Source organism: Cervus elaphus, chromosome 13, assembly GCF_910594005.1.
Source record: "Cervus elaphus chromosome 13, mCerEla1.1, whole genome shotgun sequence".
Classification (NCBI taxonomy): Eukaryota; Metazoa; Chordata; class Mammalia; order Artiodactyla; family Cervidae; genus Cervus; species Cervus elaphus.
The window spans coordinates 53,880,153-53,902,052 of record NC_057827.1 but is presented as its reverse complement, the minus strand read 5'-3'; the positions used below and the strand labels follow the sequence as shown (position 1 = coordinate 53,902,052).

The 21,900-nt window shown below is 36.2% G+C and overlaps 1 protein-coding gene across 4 annotated transcripts in view; it reads right to left on the bottom strand.

Moving 5' to 3' along the window:
* The window catches only part of LRFN5 (leucine rich repeat and fibronectin type III domain containing 5), a 291,026-nt gene that overhangs the window by 132,271 nt on the left and 136,855 nt on the right, over positions 1–21,900 (bottom strand). For all 4 annotated transcript variants that reach the window (XR_006344479.1, XM_043922377.1, XM_043922379.1 and 1 more), the window contains exon 2: positions 14,315–14,491. The gene's annotated coding sequence lies outside the window, so the exon portion shown is untranslated. The remainder of the gene's footprint in view (positions 1–14,314; positions 14,492–21,900) is intronic.

The following is a 21,900-nucleotide window of genomic DNA, read 5'->3' as shown; positions in this document are numbered from 1 at the left end:
CAAGACATACAAGGAGAAATTTTAAAAAAACTTTATTATAGGACCTACAAAAGATCATTGATAGATACACTAAAAAATTGAAAAAATAATATATTTCTTCCCAAACTAAAATTATTTGAGCAAATGTGACTTCGGTAAAATTTACATTGTTTTTCACCAAACTTCTGTATCCCAGATTGAAACAGAAGGATACAGAGTAAAGAACCAACATTAGCCAAAGCAAATGTGCGGGAGGAACAAAAGGAATGGATTCATTCATCTTACCATCTAGCAAGACTTAAGTAGAATAATTAGATTACAGCACAGCTTTTGTGTAGAGATGAATAGAATAATAAACTAAAATAGAAAATCAAGAAATACCTCTATGCATATGGGAAAGCTCTGTGTATGGTGGAATTAGAATTTCAGTTCCATAGGAAAGGATAAAGCTTTCAATAAAAAACAGTATCATAACAGTTGATTACCAAAATGGGAAAAAAAAAACCTAAAATACAACTCCAAATATAATATAGTTTCTAGACTGTCCAAAAATATGTGAAGATACTTTCAAAATACTAAAAGAATACATAGAAAAATATTTTCCTTTCTTCAATATTAGAGAACAAAAGCTTAAACAATGCAAAAAACAAAGCATACACACATATATCAAAACCAAAAGAAACAACTGGGAATTCTGCCACATTAAAATGAAAACACTTTATCTGGGTAATGAGTTCCTGAGATAGTGCCTTTTCCAGAGGGGTCCTTTGTGCATATTTTTCCGTAAAAATGATTTGCTTGCTTTTGTCACTGTACTTAAAATTAAAGACTGAAACTATTAAATATTTTGTAAAATATATTGATGAAACGATGACAATAAAGTATGCTGAATTATGGCATGCATACTGTGTGTGAAACGTTGACTATGTCAGTAACATTTATATTTAAAAGCTACCTCTGTGTTATTAGTGTAGGTAAGCAAAGAAGGCTCACAGAACAAAACTACATAAGGCCCAGGAATATTCTCACCTCAAGCCAGAAAGTGAAAGTGAAAGTGTTAGTCACTCAGTCATATCCAACTCTTTATGACCCATGGACTGTATAGCCTACCAGGCTCCTCTGTCCATGGGATTCTCCAGGCAAGAATACTGGAGTGGGTTGCAATGTCTTTCTCCAGGGGATCTTCCTGACCCAGGGATTGAACCCAAGTCTCCTGCATTGCAGGCAGATTCTTTACTGTCTGAGCCACCCAGGAAGCCCCAATATCGTAAAAAAAAAAAAGGTGCTTAATAACCATCTCTCCAGTACAGTCTGAGGCAATGTAATCTCATCCAGGTCACCCCTACTTTACTGTAGATTCTCTAATGGAAGTGCTATTTCTTCCCAGGATGGGAAAGGGCCATTTCCTTGGGGATCTGAAAGCAGTAAGAACAATTTCACAGCGCCCAGTCTCCATTGACTTTAACATGTGCAAACCACTCCTCAGAGGTAATATAATATCAGCTATGCATCTCCCTTTTACTCTTCTGAATGTCAAGGGTCAGGTGCAGGCACTGAAGCTTTATAACCTGGTTATGACCCGCACCTTGTGAATCTGTGTCTTATTTAAGAAGAAAAAATCTTATTCCCACCTCAACCCCTGAACCTAGAATATTAGTCCTTAATGAATACAGTATAGCATTATTAAAGTGAAAACATTAGCCACAGATTCTAGGCAATATGTGTGGGACTCAAAAGAATCCATGAACAACTAGGATGCAAAATATATTTTTAAAAAACTGCTACACCCTAATATAAAGATTAGCAAAGAGTTTCACCAAAAAGAAAATCTGAAAGTCTAATAAACTCTTGCACAGATTTGCAATCTTACTAATATATCAACTAAATTTTAGTAAATATAAAAATGAGAAAGCAACCCATAGCAAATATGTCAATTCCAAATAATAGACAAAATAATATTTCATAATGTCTAAGGAATTTATTTAAAACCTGAAACATGGAAGAAAGTTCAACAATAAAACTTCTGAAATGTTTACGCTATTTTTTAATTAAGACTTTATTTTTTAAGAGCAGTTAACAAAAAAGAGCAGTTTAAAGTTCACAGCAAAGCTGAGAACATATTTTTCATATAACTACTATTTCCTGCTCCCACACATGTATCAACTTTCTCAATAATAATATTCTCAACTAGAGTGGGACAACTATTAGTAATTATCTTTTAATATGCTATAATTGATTAATATAAAATAGACACACTGTAATTACTCCAAGTCCATGGTCTACATTACCATTCACTCTTGGTGCTTTGCATTCTCTGATTTGGACAAATGAATAATGACATGTGTCCATCATTATAGCATCATATAGAGTATTTTCACTGGCCTAAAAATCCTCCGTGTTCTGTCTATGCACTCCCTACTTCCAAACACATAGCAACCACTAATCTTCTTATTGTCTTTGTAAATTTTGCTATTTCCAGAATATCATATATTTGGAATCGTGCAGTATGTAGCTTTTTCAGATTGGCTTCACTCCTTAGTAACAGGCATCTGTCAATCATGAATAAAGCTGCTATACAAATCTGTGGGCAGTTTTGTGTGTGTGTGTGTGTGTGTATGTGTGATCGCTTAGTCGTGTCCGACTCTTTGTGACCCTGTGGAATGTAGCCTACCGGGCTTCTCCATCCATGGGATTTTCCAGGCAAGAGTACTGGAGTAGGTTCCCATTTCTCTCTTTGTGTGTCTGTGGACCTAAGTTTTCAACTCCTTTGAGTAAACAGAAAAAAAGCATGATTGCTGAATCCTATGGTAAGGGTAGTTTTGTAAGGAACAAACTCTCTTCCGAAGTGGCTGGACCATCTTGCATTCCTACTAGCAATGAACATGAATTTTGGCTCATTTTCTAAACAAGTTCTGCTTTCAGTGTTGAGTTTTAAGAGTTCATTGTGGATTCTGAATAACAGTCTTTTATCAGATGTGTCTTTTGAAAATATCTTCTCCCAGTCTGCAGTCAGTCTTCTCATTCTCTTGACAAGTATCTTTCAAAGAGGAGAAGTTTTTATTTTAAAGAAGTCCAGCTTATCAGTTATTTTATTTGTAGATTGTTTCTTAGGCATTGTACACGAAAAGGTATACCCAATGTTATCCAGGTTTTCTCCTATGTTATCTTACAGGATTTTATACCATTGTATGTTATATTTAGGTCTCTGATACATTTTGAGCTAAGTTTTGTGAAGCTTGTAAGTCTATGTCTTGATTCCTTTTTCACTTGTGTATCAACAGCTGTTCCAGCACCATTTGTTGAACAGACTGTGTTTAATCCATTGTATTGCTTTTGTTCCTTTGTCAAAGACCAGTTGACTGTACTTATGGGGGTCCACTTCTGGCCGCTTTATACTTGCCAGTACACTGATCTATTTGCCCATTCTTTCACTAACACTACACTTTCTTAATCACTGTTTCTTTACAGTAAAGGCTTCCCAGGTGGCGCAGTAGTAACAGAACCCACTTGCCAATGCAGGCAACACAAGCGATGCAAGTTCAATCCCTGGGTTGGGAAGATGCCCTAGAGCAGGAAATGGCTACCCACTCTAGCATTCTTGCTTGGAAAATTCCATGGTCAGAGGAGCCTGGAGGGCTACCGTCCATGGGGTTCAAAAAGTCAGATGCAACTGAGCACAGCATAGTCTTACAGTAAAACTCGAAATTGGACATCATCAGTCCTTCAACCCTGTTTTTCTTCAATATTGTGTTGGTTATTCTAGGTCTTTTTCATCTCAACATAAATGTTAGAATAAGTTTATGAATAGCCACAAAATGAGTTTTTGGGATTTTGATGAGAATTGCATTGAATCTATAGATCAAGTTGGCAAGTAATGACATTCTGACAATATTGAGTCCTCCCCTGAATGAACATGGAATAGCTACTTTTTAAACTGTATGTTTATACTATTTTTATATCTTAACTTGCATGAGACCCTTTTACATGCTCCAGAATTTATAATACTTGGATCACTTAAAGTATTAAATTACATATTTGGATTTGGGATAGAAGATAATTTGTATAATTTTAACCAAACATTTTGACATTTATTCTTGTTTTTGAGTTTTAGTAAAATTCTATTTATTCAGAATGATCATGGGTTGCTGGTTAATTTACATTCTAGTGAAGTAAAGTTCCTCTACGTCCTAAGCAGAGATTACTAATTTGCAAGGAATTACAGTGAATTCACTGTAACTAACACTGAAAAAGAGAAATACAATATATATTCACTATATGTTTAATATATATTCAACAATATATTCAATATATATTTATATTCACTAACACTGAAAAAGAGAAACACTATATATACATATATATATATATATATATATAAGTAACCATTTCTCATACAGAATTCTAAGCCTTGGAACTGTCATTCTTATTATTTTAATGTATTTGATCTGTGCATTTTTAAAGTAAATCCCTGATATTTGCTGTTTCTTATATGAGTACCATGCATAAAAGTGCATTGTAAAATGCATAAATAAGTGGTCTTTTGGTTTATTTGAAGTAGATTAAATAAGAGTTTCTCATGTAGTAGTACATCTTATATAGAGTTACTGCTTTCTGGACTTATTTCTGAAGGTGACTCAAGAAATATCCTAAGAAACAAAAGCATAAAAAACTCTATTTGAGCAAAACACTTGCCTGAGTCTACAGCACAGATATGATCATTTCTGAGATTTAAAATACATGAGAACAAAATATTACTTGTTCACATGGATATCATGTGGCAAAAATAAATGATAAAGATACAAACAAGACTGGGTAAGGATAAGTTAGACTGATGATTGCTAGATTATTATTGGATATTTTCTTCAATATGTTCCTTATTTATCATAACTTTTCATAACAGAGTAGTATAGATCTCTTTTTATAAATATTCTTGGTACAACTGCATGTGGAATCACATAGATTCTGTCCTCAAGTATTAGAAATCAGGAATGCTACTGTGAAACTACCAATAAAAAAATAGCAAAGTATTGCTAAAGAGGTTTAAAGAATTTCTCTATACCTTTAATAAAAGCTACTTGTATGTTATGATGAATACAGGACAAACCCAAGTGATTCAGATACTGGATGCTACCAGGCTCACTATTATGTGACTCATTCCTGGATACCAGTTTCCAGAATGAGGATATTTACATATAACGGCATCAATAAAATCCATGAATAATACAGGTCCACTCTCATTATCACTCTAATTGCTTCATACAGAGTCATTCTTTAATTAAATCTGATCTAAAATTTTGAGATTCTACCATTTCATTTCAAGATGCATATAGTAAATATGAAAAGTGCTTCAAAATACAATCTAATAAAATGAAAACATTTTGTTAAATTGCATATAAAATGTTTCATCTGTATTTCTGTTTCAGTCCTGTCTTAAGCAGAGAATTCTTATTATGGAAAAGTGCATCTTTTGGTCTCTTTATATATAATGGTGCATATTTTCAATTGCAAATTATTTCTGTGTTAGAATCATTGTTAGTAAGTATTGAAATAATCTAAGAGGCACTCATTTGTCTGTAATGGAATACTATCTTCAAGACATAAATAAGTAAGCAGGTATTAAAAGGTTATTTGTTTTCTAGATATTAAACAGTGTGTTAAGGCTTCAGGATTTAGCACAGTAATCCATATTTGCATGCAAGTGATCACAAAGAAAGCCAGATTCTTATTATGGATTTAGAGCTATCTGATACTAACAGGAATAGTCACCTTAAAACAAAAGATGCTTTTACCTCAGCACCAAAGCTTTCATCTCAGTTGCTAAAACTCATTTGCCTGATCTTTCACCATATACACACACAGAAAATGCGTTTATGTCAAGTAAGTTATACCTTGAATATTCCTAACAGCCCATTAATTAATAAGACAAATGACCATGCTGCAAAGTCACAGTCGTCATTCCTACAGCTTTACATATGTAAACAGGGGTGATGGAAGCTTATCATTTAGAGGAACCCACACATTAACTCCTGTTTGTCTGCATTCCCAGTGGTATGCCTTATTGATTCCCTCTCAGTGATAAAATATCTTCAGCACCACTGGTGTTCTTAAACATTCTATTAACAGATATTAAATACCTTTGTGTCAAAACCATATCATCTAAGTTAAATGTACAAAGTTTGCAGTTTTCAAAATCAAGTCTCTAGGTTTTCTTATATTACTAATATTTTCAGCTAGTAATGATATGTCTCTACGGTCTCTGATTTTTACACATCTTTCCATGTAGTTCTGAGTATATATTTGAATATTTCCTCCCTTCATGTTATGTCATTAGCAATATTAAGTTGCTGTTTATGATCAATATAGCATACACATTTCCTCCCAGTCTGTGAGTTTCTTCACGGTAAAATGAATTTTTTTCTAAAAGAAGCCTTTGTACTGCCAATTTTTCCCCTTTCTGTAAAGCCTCCCACACACTACTTAATATTGATGGAGAGATGCCTTGGTATACCCAGAGAATTCCAAATCTGACATATGTTAAAATACTCCTAGTGCAGAGCATAGCGATTCAAAAGAGGTGAACAGCATAGCCAGTGGAACAGGGTGCTCATTACAATAAACTGGCTAAGGTTGGGTCCATAAAAACTGGATTTTTTCCAATGAGTTTCTTAGCCAATGCGTTGCAATTAAGATTGCTGCCATGCATCTAATGCTGGTTGCCAGAAGTACTCTCCACATGACATCAATTTCTTCTGGCCCTAAATGTAAAGTAATCATTATCTCCTAAAGCAAAGCATTTCTTCAGACCTCTTCCCAGGACTCTTCACAGTAAGAGCTATAGTATTAGCAACCCACAGGGCCAACGCTAACATTAGACAGAGCAGAGGCCTTTCTCATCAAATACTGCCAGCTAAGACATTTTTAATTTTGGTGTCAGTACTTAAGGGCTTTAGGGAGAACCATGCATTCTCTCTCTAGCTTCTGGAATTTTTACCTAAATGGGACAATGCATCAGCACATTAACAATAGTCCAAGGCTGAAACCTACCTCTGAGGCCCAGACCAACTCTACTTCTAATAAGAATTCCGCTGCATGATCTGAGGAGGCCTTACAAATAGCTGTGAAAAGAAGAGAAGTGAAAAGCAAAGGAGAAAAGGAAAGATATACCCATTTGAATGCAGAGTTCAAAGAATAGCAAGGAGAGACAAGAAAGCATTCCTCAGCAATCAATGCAAAGAAGGAGAGGAAAACAACTGAATGGGTAAGACTAGAGATCTCTTCAAGAAAATGAGAGATACCAAGGGAACATTTCATGCAAAGATGGTCTCAATAAAGGACAGAAATAGTAAGGACCCAACAGAAGCAGAAGATAGTAAGAAGTGGCAAGAATACACAGAAGAACTGTGCAAAAAAGATCTTCACGACCCAGATAATCACGATGGTGTGATCACTCATACTCAGCTAGAGACAGACATCCTGGAATGTGAAGTCAAGTAGGCCTTAGGAAGCATCACTATGAACAAAGCTAGTTGAGGTTTTGGAATTCGAGTTGAGCTATTTCAAATCCCGAAAGATGATGTTGTGAATGTGCTGCACTCAATACGTCAGGAAATTTGGAACACTCAGCAGTGGCCACAGGATTGGAAAGGTCAAATTTCATTTCAATCCTAAAGAAAGGCAATGCCAAAGATTGCTCAAACTACTTCACAATTGCACTCATCTTACACGCTAGTAGAGTAATGCTCAAAATTCTCCAAGCCAGGCTTCAGCAATACGTGAACTGTGAACTTCCAGATGTTCAAGCTGGTGTTAGAAAAGGCAGAGGAACCAGAGATAAAATTGCCAACATCCGCTGGATCATCGAAAGAGCAAGAGAGTTCCAGAAAAACATCTATTTCTGCTTTATTGACTATGCCAAAGCCTTTGACTGTGTGGATCACAATAAACTGGGGGAAATTCTTCAAGAGATGGGAATACCAGACCACCTGACTTGCCTCTTGAGAAACCTATATGCAGGTCAGGAAGCAACAGTTAGAACTGGACATGGAACAACAGACTGGTTCCAAATAGGAAAAGGAGTACGTCAAGGCTGTATATTGTCACTGTGCTTATTTAACTTACATGCAGAGTGCATCATGAGAAATGCTGGGCTGGAGGAAGCACAAGCTGGAATCAAGATTGCTGGGAGAAATATCAATAACCTCAGATATGCAGATGACACCACCCTTACGGCAGGAAGTGAAGAAGAACTAAAGAGTCTTTTGATGAAATTGAAAGAGGAGAGTGAAAATGTTGACTTGAAGCTCAACATTCAGAAAACTAAGATTGTGGCATTCGGTCCCATCACTTCATGGCAAATAGATGGTGAAACAGTGGAAACAGTGGCAGACTTTATTTTTCTGGGCTCCAAAATCACTACAGATGGTGACTGCAGCCATGAAATTAAAAGACGTATACTCCTTGGAAGGAAAGTTATGACCTACCTAGATAGCATATTAAAAAGCAGAGACATTACTTTGTCAACAAAGGTCCGTCTAGTCAAGGCTATTTGTTTTTCCAGTGGTCATGTATGGATGTGAGAGTTGAACTGTGAAGAAGGCTGAGTGCCGAAGAATAGATGCTTTTGAACTGTGGTGTTGAAGAAGACTCTTGAGAGTCCCTTGGACTGCAAGGAGATCCAACCAGTCCATCCTAAAGGAAATCAGTCCTGAATATTCACTGAAAGGGCTGATGCTAAAGCTGAAACTCCAATACTTTGGCCACCTGATATGAAGAACTGACTCATTTGAAAAGACCCTGATGCTGGGAAAGACTGAATGTGGGAGGAAAAGGGGATGACAGAGGATGAGATGGTTGGATGGCATCACTGACTCAATGGACATGAGTTTGGGTGGACTCTGGGAGTTGGTGATGGCAGGGAGGCCTGGCATGCTGCAGTTCATGGGGTCGTAAAGAGTTGGACATGAGTGAACGACTGAACTGAACTGAATCTCAGATACAGGTAAGCTCTTTTCCCCCTGAACATGACTATGTGTAGCTTTCCTTCACTGTGTATCTTTTGCTAGTTCTTTCTGAGTCATAACGCCCTTACTTCTCTTGAAGGAAAGTGAATGTCGCTCAGTCATGTCCAACTCTTTGCAACCCCAGGGACTATACAGTCCATGGAATTCTCCAGGCCAGAATACTAGAGTGGGCGTGTGTGAGTTTGAGTGTGAAAGTCGCTCAGTTGTGTCCGACTCTTTGCAACCCCATGGACTAAACAGTCCATGGAATTCTCTAGGCCAAAATACTGGAGTGGATAGACTTTCCTTTCTCCAGGGGATCTTCCCAACCCAGGGATCAAACCCAGGTCTCCCACATTGCAGGCAAATTCTTTACCAGCTTCTCCTACTGATCCACAATTATTTTTAGACCAAAATTTTAGTTAGATTCATTTGTATCTGCTTCATAATAGCAAGGGTAGGTCTTGATCTGCCATGGATCACAAAACTAGACCCTGAAGAATGATGCTGAGCTAAGAAGGGAGGTAGGGCACTGGAAAAGTGGCCACCCACTGTGAATGGTGAGCCTGAAATAAAATGAGGTCACGTTCTGAAAAGAGGAAAATGCAAACACAAATCAAGAGATCTAATATTTGATATTAATACTTAAAAATTTTGTTCTAGCTGATGTCATCAGAACCTTTATTTTCTAAAATAAAAGCAAAAAATGTTCATGTTTTACATGATGAAAGCTTCCTGAGCCTTGTATTTAACACTCATATTTAAACATCTAAACATTTATATTTAATATATACCATTGTCAGTATAGACGTAAACACATTTAGGCTACTACTTGCAAAGCTATTAGTTCTAGAAATAAAAGCCCTAGCTCTTGTCAGTAGAATCAGAGTTTCAGGAACTTTATAACAAAGTCAAGAAAGTCATAAGGAAAACTATAAGTCACTAAAGAAAGACAAACAACAAAATAAAAACAACAAAAAGACCCAAGTTGACAGAAAGGCAAAATATAAGCACTAAATTTTCAGTAACATTTCCTGTCTGTGACAATGTTCTCTGATGCCGTAGTGATTATTTTACAGATCTCAGAGGCTTTTCCTCTCTTAAAACACACACACACACACACACACACACACACACACACACATGGGTGTGGGGAGGGAGGGACTCCATGCCTGTTTTCACAGTGCCTAAAGAAAAAAAGAGACACAATATTGAGCAAAATGGACACAGACTGTGACTTTACAGGGCTTTCATCCTGGAGGAGAAGTCAGTTTTAGTCAGACAGCTGCACAGAGAAACAAGATGTCAGTGAATTAGTTATAAGGTGCTATGAGACCCTAAAATTCAAGGGGATGATTTTGTCAGGTGGAGCAAGAAAGGGTTCCTTCAGGTAGCAAATACTGTGTTGAGACTCTAGGCAAAAAGGAGATGGGAGTGGTTATCCCACTTAGGGAGAATCAACCACGTGCAAAGATCTCAGTGGCGGCCACATGACAGGGAAGAAGCCCTGAAAGGCATGTGGAATGCAGGCAAGGAATGGAGCATCATGTGGGTTGAGCACTTAGAAAAAGTGTTCACCCATGGGAGTGTTGTAAGCCATGATAAAACTTGGTCTGTGTTCTAAGGGGAATGGTCTTTAGAGAGGTATGTCATCTCAATTTTCTATTTTGTAAAGGTCTATTTGCTACCTATGGAGACAGAGTAAGTGCATCAGTGCAAGTGAGCAGATAATTCAAGAGGTCTCTGGAGTAGCCCAGGGGAGAAATTATGGTCGGACCAGGGTACTGATGGTCCCTAATGGAGAAGAGTGGATGAATTTAAGAAATATTTTGGTAGGTAAATATGACCAGATTAGGTGGTGGAACTGTGGAACGAAAGAGTAAAGAGACAGATGATTCTTATTTTTTTCCTGGTACAGGATGATGTCATTTACTGAGCTCAAGTCTGTTAAAAAAGCGTTTGTAGGATGGCCAAGAGCTTAGTTTGCGACATGTTAAATTAAGGCACTTAGGTGATTAGACATATCAATTCGGAAATGACTGGCACTAAGTAAATAAATAAATGAAAGTCAATATAAAGTTTTTTATTCTCCCTTCTTCTCATACTGAGCACTGCATGATGTAACATATTTACCCTCTGCTCTACATTTCAGGATTATTGAACCTAATTCATGTATTTACTCCAGTGTGTCACTTTGTCCTATCAATAAGCCTAATTCTCTATGTTTTTGTGGCTCAAGCATCTGGACTGATTTCAAGTACCAATGATTTCAATGATTTAGCCATACATATATGGCTAGAGATATATGTATATACGTGAAATTAAAAAAAATAAATAAAACACTGGCTGAGACCATATTCAAATTTTTAAAGCTACCTCATATTCCTATTACATATTTAATGTCATTAAGGCTACCTGTGGAGAAGGAAATGGCAACCCACTCCAGTATTCTTGCCTGGAGAATCCCACAGACAGAGGAATCTGGCGGGCTGCAGTCCATGGCGTCGCACAGAGTCGGACACAACTGAACTGATGTAGCACAGCACAAGGCTACCTTGCTCTTTAGAAGGCACACTAGCCTTGTAACTATCATTGCTGCTGTGAGTATATTAAATTATGCTTAGGAAATCAGTCCTGAATATTCACTGGAAGGACTGATGCTGAAGCTGAAACTCCAGTACTTGGGCCACCTGATGAGAAGAACTGACTCACTGGAAAAGACCCTGATGCTGCAAAAGATTGAAGGTGGGAGGAGAAGGGGAAGACAGAGGATGAGATGGTTGGATGGCATCACTGACATGATGGACATGAGTTTGAATAGGCTCCGGGAGTTGGTAATGGACAAGAAAGCCTGGCATGCTTGGCGTCCATGGGGTCACAAAGAGTCAGACACCACTGAGGGACTGAACTGAACTGATATATTTACACAGGCATGTACATCTCCTCTTCAGACACTATTCTTAATTCTTTAAATTTATCTGTGCTTTAGCTAAACAGGAACAGCAGAAACAGATAAAAGTATTCTCTTCTGATCAAAACTAATTGAAAAGGCCACAGTAGGAAAAATAACCATCATAATACCACCACCTCAGCTGACCTGCACTAATAACAAACAGACCTTCCATTATCTCATTCTTTTACTACTTCTCCATTCATTACTTCCACTAAGAAAGTTCCCAGTATCTCGTTTAGTTTTTTAAAGGGATTTTAATGGATGTGCTATGAATTTTCAATGAGCCATTTGAAATTTGAGGAACCTAATTAGGAATGTATTTACTTTCTCTTTTTTAAGTGTGATTAATTCTATCCAAGACTTTTAGCCTAATGTTACTCCAAAGGAAAAAATAAAATGGAAAAGGAGGTTCTACTTTTACAGACTAATGGACTGGCAATTAAAAAAATTGAATTAAACATTAACTCAGAAGAGTCGTTTTCAATATATAAATTATTTCTGTTTAGCCTTCTATTGCCAGGTTAATTAAGTAAATCCCTTTGGCCTTGATTATAGCCATTAGTAAATGAAAATGTAGTTGAATTCACTAAGTCTTGTGATTTACACTAGGGAATCTACATCAGTAGATACATTTCCTTGGCTAACAGCTTTCATTAAGTCTGATGTTTATTTAGAAAAAGTCAGTCTTATCTGTGAAAAACAAAAATTAATTAATTATATAATTCATTGTTTGGGCAGATAAATTCTCTACAGCTTCTTGTGGGGTTGCCTTTAAGAAACAAACCCCAGATGGTCCACATCTAAAAAATGTGTCAAACCACCTCAGGCTCAGAGAATATCCTCAATTTCTTTAAGAAAAGAAAAATGTGGAAAATTTAGAATGTCTTCCTCAAGTTGTTTTATTTAAAAAAAGTTCAAGGACAAAAGCCATGAAAACAATTCTTAAGATAAATGAATAAATCATGTGCATAAAGAGCAGAATATAATAAAATATACATAGAAAAAAACTACACTAAAATAATGATTTGTAATGTATCTTCTGTATATGCAGATTTATCATTTTATGCTACAGTTAGAGTTATAATGAATTAACCTCAACATAATCCAATACATTCTGTTTATGTCTTAAAAGTAGTCCTTCTATATTACTTTCAGAACACTAGCAACGACATACTGGCAGCCTGTTTTAAGTCTTATACAAGGGTAACCCTATGATTCAGTAATAAATTCTTAACAGTCTCTATATTCTCTAAGGACACAGACCTGTCTGTTGGTGGTGTATTAAGCTGCAATATGTTGCAAAATAAAAGTAAGGTTATTAAGTATCTCCTACTCATTCCCTTCAAGGAAATTTCAATTGCCAAGAACCGAATTACTAGGACAATGTCAGTCAGTCAGTAGGACAGGGTAGGCTATATCAAATTTATGCTGTCTGTAAAAATATACCCATAATCATTTTCTATATGGTCACAATGTGATACAAATATATCCTTAACAGCAGCAAGAGGCACTTAAATCAAGAGTTTTGACGAAGTAAAAAAGAAATATTCTAAATTTAAACCAAATAAACTAGAAAAATGGCAAAAAGATAGAATCTAACACATGGGCCAGGAAAGTCTAAAGTTCGAAATAAACTGTCTTTACTATCAAACCCTGTGAATACAAATAATCATGTAATTAATGTATTTACTTGATTTATCCAGCAACTAGAAAGAAGAGAGATAAACATGTAGCTGGGAATTTGGTTTTGGGTCGTATACACAATACTTCATGTGCCTCTTTTTCCTTTAATTTTCCTACATACGATTCCCCTTGTCCTTAGTTTTTCTGAATGCATATATATAGGCTGCCATAACTCCTTCAGTGACACAGAGAACATGTCATTCAGTAAATCAACCAATCAAGGAAAGCACTATTTCTAGCAACAGTCCCTTACCTTCTATGCAGCAACAGGGATCACAGACCTGGAAGGAGTACTAGAGTATCAAGAGTCAAAAACCAGGGATTTTATTCCATCTTCATAATTCATCAGCTAAGGAACTTTGATAAAAACTTGGTCATTCTTAATCTATTTATTCATGTGCAACCATTATTATGTTAATCTCTCCCACATCTATGTCTCAAGACTGCAAATACAATTTATAATAACACAAGCGAAATATCAAAAAATTTTTTGAATATTCCATAAAAGTATAGGTTAGCAACATCAATGTGGTAGAATTTGTATCTCCAAAAAGACAGGACTCAAAAAATAAAAGAAATATTCAGTGATGAATAGTATCGGCTTTTAATTTGTATATTAATTAGCAAGATTTCTAGTTAGCCTCACCTAAAGTGTTTTTAAACCCACTGGCAATGACCAAACTGAATGCGATCAACTTACTTCTGGAGCCTGAAGAGTTCCTCACTGCAGAGAAGGAGTCAGCATTCTGCCTGGCTGCTGCAGAAGACGGGCAGGGTGAAAGCATCTCCAAAGTTGGTTTTGAGGATGGTGACAGAAGTAAGGGTGCTCAGCTACTACATATCTTCCCAAACACCTGGCAGAATGGTTACAGGGACTCTTCAAAGGAGACAAGAATAAAAAAGAAAGGATATCAAAATATGCTAATGATGTATCTTTGAAAAGTATAGTTGCTGTTAACTGTGTGATCAATTTCAATCTCTATCAGGAATATCACTAAATAGAACTTAAATATTCATAGATTTGCATAATAAGGCTTTCCAGTGGAATCTGTAATAGGCTCTGATTCTAATAAATATGTCAGCAGTCTGCTTTTCACTTTTGGAAGTTGAAAATAGTTTAAACAATCATACAATACACCAAAGTTCAATTTTCTTTATATTTCAATGAATTCAACTTGTAGGCTACTGTTAAATACTAATCATCCCTACTAAGTACCAGAAACCCTGCAATGGGGATACAGCAATGAATGAATGAATCTCATCAGTCTTGCCCTCATGGAGTTAAAGAGGGCTTCCCTTGCAGTTCAGCTGGTAAAGAATCCGCCTGCAATACAGGAGACCCCAGTTCAATTCCTGGGTCGGGAAGATCTGCTGGAGAAGGGATAGGCTACCCACTCCAGTATTCTCAGGCTTCCCTGGTAGTTCAGCTAGTAAAGAATCAGCCTGCAATGTAGGAGATCTGGGTTGGGAAGATCCCCTGGAGAAGGGAACAGCTACCCACTCCAATATTCTGGCCTGGAGAATTCCAGGGACTATATAGCCAATGGGGTCGCAAAGAGTTGGACATGACTGAGTGACTTTCACTTTCATGGAGTTAATAGTTTGCCAAGTTGCCTGTTTTTTTCTTAAATAGATAAAATTCATTTATTTCAACCCATACGTCTAGGGAGAAAATACAGAGATGTACCATTTGTATTTTAACTCCATGTCAGCAGATTGCTGATTTCTGTTTCTAAAAGTTCCATGTCAATCTAAATAATAATCAACCTTGCTCTATGAGACACAATATTTACTTGCTTTCCCTCAAGATCTATATAATAGTATCACTGACACTCAATCACTGTCAATTTTTAATGTAGAAATAGGCTAAGTTTTAAAAATGTTCTTGAAATGAGTAAAAGCATTTTGGTTTTACTTTGGCTATGACTTATTTTATCCACAGAGGCAAACGTGAGGAATAGTACAATTCCAAAGAGTGAGAATAAATACAGACTGAAGATGATACAAGGATGACTCAAGTTTAGTTTATTGTTTCTGCTATCTCCATTTGTAAAGATGTGTGAAAGGCCTTATAGAGTCAAAATTTAAGACGGTGATTACATTGTCCTGAGAGATGTAATAATTACGACTTTATCCAAAAAGAAAAGGAAACTATTGCTAAGTTAATATGGAATTTATTCCAAAATTCTAAAAATCAATGCACAGATAAATGATAAAGTTGACTAAAAGTACAAGAATCTGCCTGCAATGCAGGAGAACTGGATTTGATCCCTGAGTTGGAAAGATCCCCGGAGAATGGAATGGCTACCCACTCCAGTACCCTGGCTTGGAGAGTTCCATAGACTATTCCACTGGGTCGCAAAGAGTTGGATACGACTGAGCAACTTTCACTTCCACTTTTCAATTACATTTTCTTTATTTCAAAGTATTTTTATGAATATGACAACCAATGCTATCTTTAAAATTTATATTTATTATAAAAGAAAGATGCTATTATAAAATTATAGAATAAATAAGACATAACCCCTATAGAGAGAGATAAATAAATCATATGCCAACCATCTGAGATAGCTATTGCTTACCTTTTCATTTATTTCCTTCAATAATATTTTAAAACACATTTTACATATATATATATATATATGGCAAAAATGTAAGAAAGACAGAGCCCTCTCAGAAAGAACAAATTTCACATTTCAGAACATCCTCTCAGAAATATTTCATGCATATATAAATGTGTGTGCATATGTATAGATTTTTATTCACATACAAGAATACTGTATGCTGTTTTGTTCTATTCCTTTAATGTATCCTGGAGATTATTCAATTTCTATCTTCTATCATCAACACCATCCATCCTATCAGTCAATATCTTTCATATGAATACAACATAATCTGCTCAGAATACATCCCAACTGAAAGGCACCATTTCTAGGATTTTGTTATTATAAAAAGAAGATATTATCATAAAAATTATATAACTCATCCACATATCTACACACATGTGTGACTTAACAGTACATTAAATTCCTGGTATAAGTATCATAAGCTCTTAGAACTAAAATATTTAAGCGAAAAAACTTCATTGTTTTAGAAACTATCTTTTCCCTTATCTGCAGTAATGAGGTAGCATTTACTACAGCAAGCAGTATTGTTACTTCTGCTGCTGCTGCTATCAGTATTGTTACTACAACAAGGATAAATTTGAATTTAGAATTTTACTTTATAATAGTGCATTATGATAGCAAAGTATAAGTGCTTTCAATTATTATGCTAACTAAAAGAAAAAGAAAAAACTAAGGATTGATGATTAAGCATATTTCTGTGTCTTCATTTTAATATGAAAAGTACAGAAACTGACACAATCCTATATAATTCAAATTCCCCGGGCAAAGTTCTTCATATGTATTGTTATATAATTTATGAATGACAACATTTTTCTTTTGTTATACTGTCTTTTATTAAGCAATTACTATACTATGCACCAGCTACAAAAAAGCAGGTGTTATCCAAATCATTTCTCCCAAGAATCAAATGAAACACATATTCATCTACATCACTATTTAAAAAGAGGAGGAATAGAGATAAGTCAAGAAATCTTTAACAAGGTTATAGAGCTAGTACCTGCCAAAGCTGGAGGTCTCACCAGGGCTGCTGCTGCTGCTGCGAAGTCGCTTCAGTCGTGTCCGACTCTGTGCGACCCCATAGACGGCAGCCCACCAGGCTCCCCCGTCCCTGGGATTCTCCAGGCAAGAACACTGGAGTGGGTTGCCATTTCCTTCTCCAATGCATGAAAGTGAAAAGTGAAAGGGAAGTCGCTCAGTCGCGTCGGACTCTTAGCGACCCCATGGACTGCAGCCCACCAGGCTCCTCCGTCCACGGGATTTTCCAGGCAAGAGTACTGGGGTGGGGTGCCAGTGCCTTCTCCGCTCACCAGGGCGATCTCACTACAAATCAATGCTCTTATGTCTCATAATGGGAGTGAAGATTTCAGACAACTATTATAGATTCTATAGTAAACTAACCTAAAATGGTGCTATTTCTTTTGGGGGGACAGCGGGTCTATGTATTTTAGCAACGCCCAAAACAAAGAGATTTTAGACTGCAATTTTAATAAAGCAATTTTCTTGTGAGATCTTTTAAGGACTTCCTTTTCTTCTTGATAGTATGTTTAAATAAAACATCTTATAAGAAATTCTGATCAGTTCCATAGTTCCAAGATGTTGCTATGTTGGCCTTCTTCCACAATCTTAGAAAATTTGGCAACTGTTACTGTTTATGTACATGTATTCCCAAGAAATATGGTTCTCCCTCTAACAATTATCTTAGATGCCAATATGAAACTCCAAAAAGAACTCAGAAAACATGGGCAAAACTCTAGGAGTTATTAAGGAATATCTTTTTTTTCTCCTCAATAATGACTGTCCATCAGTCATCTGAACATGTATTTTAATTTGAATCTCACTATCAGTAAAGGCAGAACTTTAAAGTCTTATGAACCTGGGTTGGAACCATCACTATGACAGTATTCCTCAGTTTTCTCTTTTAAAATAATAATTAAAAAAAACAATATTATAAAAAGCTGTAATTATTTCAAAGCATAGTATATCTGAAAGTACCAATCAAAATGTGCTATTTGCTTTAGGGCATTCAATAATTTTATTTCCCTCCTGAAAAGCTACAAACCAAGACAGCATATTAAAGAGCAGAAACATTACTTTGCTGACAAAGGTCCATCTAGTCAAAGCTATGGTTTTTCCAGTAGTCATGCATGGATGTGAGAGTTGAACCATAAAGAAAGCTGAGCATCAAAGAATTGATGTTTTTGAACAGTGGTGTTGGAGAAGACTCTTGAGAGTCTCTTGGACTGCAAGGAGATCAAACCAGTCAATCTTAAAGTAAATCAGTCCTGAATATTCATTAGAAGGACTGATGCTGAAGTTGAAGCTCCAGTACTTTGGCCACCTGATGTGAACAGCCTACTTATTAGAAAAGACCCTGATGCTGGGAAAGATTGAAGGTGGGACGAGAAGGGAACAACGGAAGACGAAACGGTTGGATGGCATCACCAACTTAATGGACATAAGTTTAAGCAAGCTCCGGGAGATGGTGAAGGACAGGGAAGCCTGAAGTGTTGCAGTCCATGGGATTGCAAAGAGTCAGACACGATTGAGCGAATGAACAGCAACAAAGAGAACTTCTTCCTAAGGCTGCCTTAAGTTTTAGCCCATTAAACCTTAAGGAAATCCTTGAAATATTTGAAGCTAACAGTAAAATAATCTTAAGTATTTCTTTCAATTTAAATATCCAGGATTTGAACATCTACAAATCCACCAAATGGCATCATTACTGATTTTTATCCATCTTATTGTTATCTCTAATAGTACAAAATAATATGTTCTTTTTGTTTAGTTGCTGTCATGTCTGACTCTTTTGAGACCCCATGGACTGTAGCCTGCCAGGCTCCTCTGTCCATGGGATTTTCCAGGCAAGAATACTGGAATAGGTTGCCATTTCCTTCTCCAGGGCATCTTCCTGACTCAGGGATCAAAACCGGGTCTCCTGTACTGACAGGTGAATTCTTCACCACTGAGCCAACAAGGAGGCCCCACAGAATAACATGAGGGAGGTGTTTTACATCAGTCCTTAATTACATTTACCTTGTATTGAAAATGATTAAAAATCAAACAATCATCCAGATATGTCTTTGATTTCATGAAGCAAAAAGTCAAAATTTTGGATATATGTGAACAAATGAATCTTGATTTCACTGAAATTAATTTAATCAGCTATTTAATAATCATATATGGCTTGGCATAATATGACCATGATCCTTAGTGCACTACTTCAAAAATGAGGGTATAACATAAAAAGTGCTATTTTATTAAGACAAATAGCTTGAAAAAATGAACTAGAAATGCAAAATAAAATTGGAAATTACTTCACATAAATGAGTCTTTTAAATGCATAAATATTCAGAAGGATTCATATAAACACTATTACTGCTTGCCTCATCACCAGCATTGCTAAACCTAATTTAAAAATTAAATTAGAGACACTGATTGAATATGGAAATGCATTTGTGTTACTGGATAAAAGTGTAGTATCATGTACTTGGCTATAGGAAAATGTTTACAAATTACTATACACATCCAGAATCATATGATAAATAAATTAATGCACCACTAGAACATTTATTGTTTAATGTAAATGTCACATTGTAAATGAGAACAACTAATCACTCCTCTCCTCTAATAGCAAGAGTTCAGCAGTTAAATAAAACATAAATCTTGGTGACCTAAAAATTTTATTACTGCATTTGCAATTTCCTGTTAACAAGTCAAGAAAATAACTTCAAGTAATGCTGTATTTCAAGAGATACAACCCAAGGTGAAGGGCTGTTTTAGAAGGGGCAGAAGGTGGGTAGAGGTGGTTGTTGGCTGTGGATTTTTTTCAAGGAGCTGACTCCTTCACTAAATCTCATAATGATAATTTATCATAATAGATTTTTCTTGATAAACAATGGATACTAAATTAATATCTGATTTAGTGAAGAAACCAAACGCATCATCCCAATTTGACTTTAATTATAAAAATCTACTAGAGTTTGCCCACAAGACTCCTACACAAAAATAAGTAAAAGAAATGTAAAATAGGCTGAACGAAGATTACAGAGTTAATGAAGTACCTTCCCTTGCATAACTAATGTCTTCTTATAAGACAGAATCAAAAAAATGCAAAATAGTAATAAAAAATACTTCAATACATAAATCATTCATAAGCTAAATTTTCTCTACTAAATGTTTCCTTTAAATCTTTTTTTTGAATTTCAAAACTCAGAAAATATTTTTTTTCTTCTTAAAGACAATTTTGATTGGCACATCCTCATCCCCTGGTGAAGAGAGAGAGTTGCCCTTTGACTTCTTCCTGTCCTAGATTGTGGTTTATTCTAACACTATAAACATCAGTCCTGCTCTGTTTCCTTGAAACAGGGAAAAAGAAAGTGCAACATTCTGGTTACTCTTAGTGATTTGGAAAAAAATCAGCGGACAGATATTAGGGTCACCCCTGGATGAGGGCACGGCAACCCACTCCAGTATCTTGCGTGGAGAAGCCCATGGATAGAGGAGCCTGGTGGGCTAGAGTCCATGGGGTTGCAGAGAGCTGGACACGACTGAAGTGACTTAGCACACACGCAATCTTCACATCATGTGTCACCTCGGTAACATTATTTTTCAATTAAAGGAGAATATCAGTAAGTTCTTATCAAGGCAATGTTTAATATCTACACACACCGTTTCATTCTTCCCCCTTCACTCCCTTCTTCTTTCCTGAATCCCCATTTCTTCCTTTCTTTCCTTTTTCCCGCCTCCCTCCATTGCTCCCTCCATTCCTTTCTGGCCTCCCTGTCTTCTGTGACTCCTGATTTACTTAGAACTTTTGTCTCTTAGTTTTAAAAATGGTTATAATAATACTGACATTACAGTGTCATTTTGAATGGTCTTTGTATATTACACATATGCATACAGTGGTGGATGTGAGTAATGCATGTGTCTAAATACTATAACTTGCCAAAAATGTTTATATTTTATATAAATCAAACCTCTCTACATTTCAACTTATTTCCACTGATTTTGCCCTCTTTCTCCTTCTTTCTTCAGAGTGCCAATAAAGTTTCCTATCAGGTTGAGATACCAAGTCTTTAATAGTAGTCCATACTGGCATAGGGGCTTTGTCTCCATCTGATCTCTGACCATTTTGGGCAGTGATGCATCAATTTACTTAGATCTTCTATATATGCAGGTTCTCAACCTCACCTTACTGTTCCTCCTATCCCACTCCACTTCTCTCCCCCTCCACACATCCCTTTCTCTCCTTTCATTATTTCCTTTCTTCCACAACCTCACCTCTTGCAGGTGAAAACAGAAATTATTTCATAAAGAGAGCATAACACTGCATACAACTTTGAACCGTAAGAATTTTTAAAGCACATTTTACTGAACTTCAAAGCATGTCTATTATACATGTACTCTCTTCAAACTCTGACTCATGCAGAAATCTGTAGAAAGCAGATCATTTTTAATATGCAAATGAGAAAGTACATGTCCCATATGTTTATTAATATTCATAATACAAGTAATACATGAGTACACTTCTTTTAAAGTTAAGTATGATCGATAGGAGTTAGGGATGGGGGACAGAGGCAGCTGTGGGTACAGAAGAGTAGCAAGCGGTATTATGGGGATAGAACCATTTGGTATTTTGACTATGTTTATACATACCTAC